Source organism: Atractosteus spatula, unplaced genomic scaffold (assembly GCF_055471065.1).
Source record: "Atractosteus spatula isolate fAtrSpa1 unplaced genomic scaffold, fAtrSpa1.hap1 Scaffold_86, whole genome shotgun sequence".
In the NCBI taxonomy this organism is placed as follows: domain Eukaryota; kingdom Metazoa; phylum Chordata; class Actinopteri; order Semionotiformes; family Lepisosteidae; genus Atractosteus; species Atractosteus spatula.
Window position 1 is genome coordinate 58,501 of NW_028296919.1, and position 7,578 is coordinate 66,078.

General features: G+C 43.5%; 3 non-coding genes across 3 annotated transcripts; 1 reads left to right on the forward strand and 2 right to left on the reverse strand.

The window, feature by feature from the left end:
• Window positions 1-3,004: 3,004 nt before the first annotated feature.
• On the reverse strand, window positions 3,005-3,086 carry trnas-aga (transfer RNA serine (anticodon AGA)). Its single transcript has one exon. It is a non-coding gene; the product is annotated as a tRNA-Ser (tRNA).
• A 2,530-nt stretch (window positions 3,087-5,616) lies between these two features.
• trnar-acg (transfer RNA arginine (anticodon ACG)) lies at window positions 5,617-5,689 on the forward strand. The gene has a single exon. It is a non-coding gene; the product is annotated as a tRNA-Arg (tRNA).
• A 934-nt stretch (window positions 5,690-6,623) lies between these two features.
• On the reverse strand, window positions 6,624-6,705 carry trnas-cga (transfer RNA serine (anticodon CGA)). The gene has a single exon. It is a non-coding gene; the product is annotated as a tRNA-Ser (tRNA).
• Between the last annotated feature and the right edge of the window lie 873 nt (window positions 6,706-7,578).

A 7,578-nucleotide genomic window follows, 5' to 3' on the forward strand; every position in this document is an offset into this window, starting at 1 on the left:
CATGCAATAAACTCATCTGTTTTACTTCATCTCAGGATCAAGAACCTTATTTCTTCTGTTACAACACAGCACTGGGGTCCTAGGTTCAATTCCTGCCATCCTGTGTGTGAGGGGTTTACATGTTCTCTCTGGGTTAGATGGTTTTTCTCCATATGTGTGATATGACTCCCTCTCGCACTCCAAAACATACTGGTAAGTTAATTGGTTTATGGGAAAACTGGCCCTGGCGTGTGTGTGTTTGTGTCTGTCTGTCCTGTGATGGACTGGCGCTATGTCCAGGGTGTATTCTGCCTTGTGTCCTTTGCTTACTGGGATAGGCTCCAAATCCTCTGTACTGGATAAAGAGATTAGAAATATGATTAGAAATATGTAAACATATAGTCTGTTAACTTCATCATCTTCATCAAAAGTATGCCTAACCCCATTAGGAAGTGTTCTTGTTATAAGTGTATTCCTCAGCTTTCCCCAAATTATCTTCTTCTTGCCAACATCTCTAGTCTTTTATCCTGCAATAACTCAGCCAACACTTAAATCTCCAAAAGCTGCTTGTGTTAATTTCTTTAAATCACAAATATCATGTGTAAATACTGGCCATGTAATACTCTGCATTGTGGAATAATAGTTTATTTTAAAGGGAACTAGAGAAATCAAGAAAGGCTTTTTTTCTAGAATTAATAAATGCACATCCTGTTCACTGGGGAAATTAAATCCACACTGAGCAATCTTCAATATGTTCAGAATATGACGGCAAGAATCCTATCAGGGATGCATTACACCTGTTTTCAAGTCCTTGCACTGGTTACCTATCAGATTTCGAGTCAACTTCAAAATCCTTATCCTCCTTATATACTGTCCTACAACTGTTATTATTGATCACCGAATTATTGTACTTGACATGACTTCATTCAGCCTTTCCTGAACGTCTATGACAGGCAGAGAGAGTGCTGTTTCTGGTGCGATCTTTTGCAGCTGACATTTCACTGTTTTAAACGAACAAGAAATTAGATTGCTCATAAATCAGTTATTCTATATAAACACAGCGTAATTGCCCTCCGAAAATCCTCTTTTTCTTGTTCGTTTTAGAGACCTCGATCGAAACTGATTTTAGATGTCAGAAAGGATTTATTTTCTCTGTATTTCCTACATTGCTTTGTCGAGATTTTAACTTTATATCTAACTTTATATCTAGGCTCAGATTTCAACTATAAATCGTACAGTAATTAATAGCAGTAAATACTGATGTTTTGCGCCCTCTTACCACAAAAATATATGTTTTGTAGCTAGGATTAACTTTATTTCGTACGCGTAGCTACTCCGATTCAGACACCGAACAGTTAAAGATGGCGGCAAATCAGACACCCAGAGGGGGGAGGGGGGGGGCGTCTTCTCGCCTCCATAACTAAAATGCCAAATAGGAGTGGCTTAAGCGACATACACAGTCGTGTAACTGACAGATTGAGGTAGCCTATCGTGTAAATTTCGCTTTGTTGCTGATAGGTTAAGCTTTCGAAACTCTGCCCCAAAGTCATGTGACTGATTTTTCGCCCTGTTTCGTTGGTTAAACGCAATGATCACAAGCACCACCATGGTAACTGGGATGTGTAGTTTTTAATTCCGTTTGAATTATAACTGTACGTACTGTCTTCATATTTGGCCAGGGCTTTAAAGAGAAGGCGCGCCAAAAAATTTCGGTGCCGTCGTCTCCGCTTTAAAGGTACCCCCGTGCTGGAAGAATTTGACCTCGGAACGTTTGCCCAGCGTAGTTATAGTGGACATAAAAACAAGAGTTCGCTGGCATTATATCCTAGAAGACACAGACCGGCACCAGACCGGTAAATGCTTGATGAACTAGGGATTGGACAGTTTCCAAGTGCTTGTACAATCGATGGAAATGTTCAAATAAATGTGCAAAAGAAATAAAATAATCATTTATTTCTTTATCATATTGGCTAGCTAATGTCCTCTCTTTGCTAGTAAGTGGCTGTGTTTCTGCGTTGGGTAGCAACGGGTGACTGTTCTCAGGCGGAAGATGTAAACAGCTTAATTTTCATGTTAAATAATTTTTAAAAATTAAAATTCATTCTATACAGCAATCACATATTTGGGTACTGTTTCATAAAACTTTCATGCTTAAAATGTTTAGGGAGAAATGGAAGACTGGTGTGTATTTTTTCTTTAAACTATCAAGACCAGCCATACACAGTACAGTTTATGTACATACAGTAATGTTTATGTTCCTAAATTAATATCGTTTATGACCTTCAGATGCGTTATGCTCCTCTTCTTTTTATGCTCAGCTACTAAAATTTCCCTTTAGTGGTAAAATTCCATATAAATATTCAAAACTAAGCGGATTGAAATGTTCACAGTAAAGACATTAGTAAAGGTGCACAGTAAAGGCACCACGAGTGCCCCTGTCGGTCATTTTGACCAGCCAATCACTTACCGCGGTGCCCTACGGTGCCCTGCGGGTTGGTTACTGTACTACGGGTTTTTACCGCTCATTTTGAATGGCTGCATCTGTAGGTTGTCTCTCGCAGTGTTCAGGAATTGCATTCCGAAACTGAGTCAGATCAAAAGTTGTAAGAAAAGCACCTATGGTGTCGGTTCTAACAGCTTTATTGATTCGATGTTAAAGGCCGGAAATGGGGCACAAGACACGCGACCGCAAAAAGCGTCGCCATCTGCTTCCAGCTGCAAAATGCCGTTTGCGGACGCTGAAGCATTTGAACTTGAACTTTATTGCCATATGTAACCGGTACTGGTACAATGGAATTCTTACTTACAGAAGGTCTCTCGATTGTAAAACAAGTGTAAAAAACAAGACAAAGTGCAAACAGTGCATCAAGACAATGTACAAACAATAGACAATGTGCAAGTAAACATGTAGACATTTCTTTCCAAGGCAGCGGGTACAAGCGATCTCGCGTTTTAAAACCACCAGGAAAAGAAGAAAGGCACTTTTCCTTGCTTGCGCCAGCACACAACGATGTGAGGAGGACACCGTAGTCGGCAGGATTTGAACCTGCGCGGGGAGACCCCAATGGATTTCTAGTCCATCGCCTTAACCACTCGGCCACAACTACAGCGAGCACCGCTGTTGCTGCGTTCTTGCTACAATCTCACATGGATCGCGAGGCGCCGGCGGAAACATTTTTCAAAGTCAGTCTCCATTAAAAAAAAAACCTTTCCAAAATACAAGCCATGCAGACAGACACGCCTCAGAGGACTTAAGGGTGGCTTCATGTGGGAATGATAAAGTCTCCCCGTCCGGACAGGAAAATGGCACTTTGTTAGACACAAAGAAACAATCAACAACAGACAAATGTCCACAAGCATTTAAGAAGCCGCACCATGTTCTTGCTACAATCACACACGGATCGCGAGACGCCGGCGGAAATCTTTTTCAAAGTCGTTCTCCGTTAAAAAAAAAAAACCTTTCCAAAATACAAACCTTGCAGACAGACACGCCTCAGAGGACTTAAGGGTTGCTTCATGTGGGAATGATAAAGTCTCCCCGTCCGGACAGGAAAATGGCACTTTGTTAGACACAAAAAAACAATCAACAACAGACAAATGTCTACAAGCATTTTAGAAGCCGCACTTGAAATAGCTCTTATATTCGTGTTAGACGCAGGAATCGCCTTTTTATTGACGTTCTTACGAACACCATGGAAAGCAAAATAAAGCAAAGCAGAGCAGAACAAAACGAACAAAATAAAACCCTCACGTCCTGCACTTGAATATAATGCCGTTACGTGCCGAAGCGGTATTGGACGTCATCCTAGCACTGCAACCCGGGGCGTACGGTATATGGGAACGAGCACACGTCACAAATCGTCTCTAATCACTCCCTGCACTGTAAGGCGCCTTGAAGCGTGCACCCTCAACATTCATCTTTGCGCATCTGTGAAAGGTAAACTCTTGAGCAAACTCTGAACCAGACGCTCAAACTCCAGCTAGGATTAGGGGTCGCATTCCCATGCTACTTGAACACTTTGTTCAAACCAGGCTGTCCGGACATGAGTTGGCGCGCTCCAGATTTTCTTTTTCTTTTTTTTCCCTCGTACTCGAGGGTCATTTTCCTGTTCCACATCCAATTTCAGCATCTTCCTTGGGAGATGTCAAGCCAGCAAGCCACTGCTGTGCTTCAGTGGCCGGTGTGGAGTTCAGTGGCCCTGTTGTACACGGAAAGCACATTGAGCTCCTTGGACATGAAAAGTTCCAGTTAAAAGCCATTTGTCATCCTTTCTCTTGGTGTCAATGTTGCTATTGTATGTAAAGGTGGCAACTTGCTCAGCGAGCAGGCGGAGCGCACAGCGAATGCAGATGTGTCTGAGTTGTGTGTCCAAGTGGCTGCAAAAGGACAGAGCTCCTGGCGCGCTGTGGCTTAGTTGGTTAAAGCGCCTGCCTGGTAAACAGGAGATCCCGGGTCCGAATCCCAGCGGTTCCTTTTTTTGTTCTGTCTTCTCGAACAGGACTGGTCATTATGGACAACCGCCTACGGCTAGACTTAATTAAATGCAAGTATTCATTTCCTGTCTTGAACGACTTGTTTTTCTTAGAATGCAACTTGCAAAACATGAAATGCAAACCTTGCTAATCAGCGCTCGCGGCTGGAAAACAAAAAAGAAGTCAGCAATGTTTTTTCTTTAACCTTAACCCTGCTAATGGAGAAGAGTTAAACGACCGAGTCTACGTAGCTTAAACGGTCCGCACGTCGGGTTCTTAGCTGAAAGGGTGGTAAATCAGGCTCACCCAGTCCTTAATCTTTTAAAGAGGATAAAAAATTGAACCTAGTCGCCACATCACATACATCCTGTTCAATGATAAGAAGGTGACATCTGTCCTCACTCCAGAGTAAATCACACGTTGAGGGCATTTTTTTTCCACTTTACCGTGAGTCGGGCTCGGCTGCACAGAGGCGAGAGCAGAGCAATGAGGTCACGGGGACAGAGGAGTCACACGCTGGCGGTTTGAACACGCGGAAGATCACTGAGGGATCTACAGTATATGGACCCTCTGTGCGCCACCCGTCCAAACTCTGGACTCTGAATCCTGCCATCCGAGTTTAGATCTCGGCGGAACCTGAGCCGCAGTTCCTTCTTAAAACGTAATCTGGTGAGCATTTCTAGAATCGTACTTGTATAGATGCAGCCTTTAATGTGTTGCTAGGTTAAAATTGATGACTTCTTGAACTTCAGTAGGCAATTGCCCTCTTGATTTCGGATTTAATTGCTTTACTACAGGGGTGCTTTTATGATGACAGAGTCATGTTCAGGTACTTTGCTGGATGGAGGAAGCTCATTTCGGACTCTGTGATCTGCTCACCTGGAAAGGTCTGCTGTACTACTACAAGAGAGAAGTAGAGTCTGGAAGAAGGGACAATTTTATGATGCTTTGGAAGAAAGTGTTTTTTTTTTCTTTGAAATCGAAATGAATCAGAATATCAGTGCAAAGGACAAACTCTTGGTTTGGTTTAAAGAGATATGGTTTTAAACAGACACAATTTAGAAAACAGGTGTTTCTCACTTTTGGAAAAGAATGGACCGGGGGTAATGTTTTACTAGTTGCAGTGCTGAGCTCACTGGGTTGCAGTCGTGCAGTGTGACACCAGGGCTAGTGGCGCAATGGATAACGCGTCTGACTACGGCTCAGGAGATTGTAGGTTCGACTCCTGCCTGGCTCGGGTCACTTTTAAACGCATCAGGCTACTCCCTAAGTAGCCTGTGCTACTTACTGTATGTGGGTGTAATCGTACCCAGTACGAGATTTCCTTCATGTAAATGAACTGCACCTGGGCTCAGTACGGTGCTGAGAGCCCAGCGTTGCTGTTCTAATTAGCACGCACTGCATCGGCTATGAACCCGAACATTTCAATTATTCCGATCAGTAAGTCAACACGTAGTCCACATGAAAGGTAGAAATATTCTCTTGTCTGTCTCTTGTTTGTATATAACTGAATGTCCCTGACAATGTACTGTTAGTTTTAATTGAAGAACGGCATTTGTGTTCAAATATAGCAGACAAGTTTACGTAACTGCTCATGCGACACTCAGTTGTAATTAGTCAAGAAATAAAGTCGAACAACAGCTGAGGGTTTGAATGTGAACGTATCAGATTGCAGCGCCTTTTACTTCCATTGACAAATGATAGAGATTCGAAGAGAGATCCTTCAGACTGGCAAGCAAACCCACGGCTTTTTCGGTTTTCTATCTAGGCAACGTTGGTGTCTGCAATAGCATAAATGAAAGCACGATGCAATTTCTGTGGCTACATTTGTTGCACTTCATGCACAGTAAGAGTGTTTCTAACACCAAATAAAAACTCAACAATTAGCGATCACGCCTTCTCCTCAGTTAACCCACTGAAACCCTCGCTGATAAGAATTCTTTACTGCGTGCTTTACGAGCACCTATCTTGTCGGTTCTTTGAGCTTTATTGATCCGATTTTCAAAGGCATAAGTAGAGCACCAGACGTGCGAACGCAAAATGTGTGGTTATCTGAAGAATTGATTTCCGTGGCAGCGGGTCCAAGCGATTTAGCGTTTTTATAGTACCAGAAAAGGAGAAGCGGCACTTCGCCTCTGCCACGCAGGCACACTACAACGTGCGGCAGACGCCGTAGACGGCAGGATTTGAACCTGCGCGGGGAGTCCCCACCAGATTTCGAGTCCATCGCCTTAACCACTCGGCCACGACTACGGCGAGCTTGCCACTGCCGCATTCCTCCTATAATCTAACACGAGTGCGAGGTGGCTGGGGAAACCTTTTCAGAGTCGCTCCCCGTTAAAAAAAAATACCTTTGACAAAATACGTGCCGGCAGACAGACACGCCTCCGAGGGTTTAAGGGTGGCTTCACGTTCAAAGGATAAAGTCTCCCCGTCCTGATGTCAAAATGCAACTTTGGCAGACAGAAAAAACATCAACAAACCACAAATGTGGACAAGGATTTTACAAGCTGCACCACACTGCACTTTGAAAAGCATTTAAATTAGTGTTAGACGCAGGAATTGCCTTTGGTTTACGCGCTTACGAAAGCCCTCAGCTCCTGCAGTTGAATATAATGCCGTTACGTGTCGAAGCAGTAACGTACGTCATCCTACCACTGCAGCACGGGGAATATAGGGAAATGAGCACACGCTACGAATCGTCTCAATCACTCCCTAGAGTTGTAAGGCGCATTGAAGGGTGCACCGCCATCATTAATCGTTGCGCCTCTGTGAAAGGAAAGCTCTTGAGCAGTTTTGAAACAGCTCGGATGAAACACTTGATTGCTTCCATGTGCATCTGGAGTTCATTTCTTATTTTCACTTCACGCCGCCCAAAGCATTTCTAAAACAGGAGATTCGCGTTTGGGAATGCGCCCTGCCCTAAAAATAAAACAGGTCTACGGGTCTGAAACCTGCTCCACAGAAAACAGTTTTGTTGCGCTTTTGATCAAAGGGAGATTCGTTGTTCTTACTTTTTGATGACATAACATCCAAAGGGGCTTCTTTGGAGCTGAATTCCAACCAGCATCCTAAAGTTTCTTGGTGGTATCCTTTACAGTCCTCTGTTCGGTCGACAAGGGACTG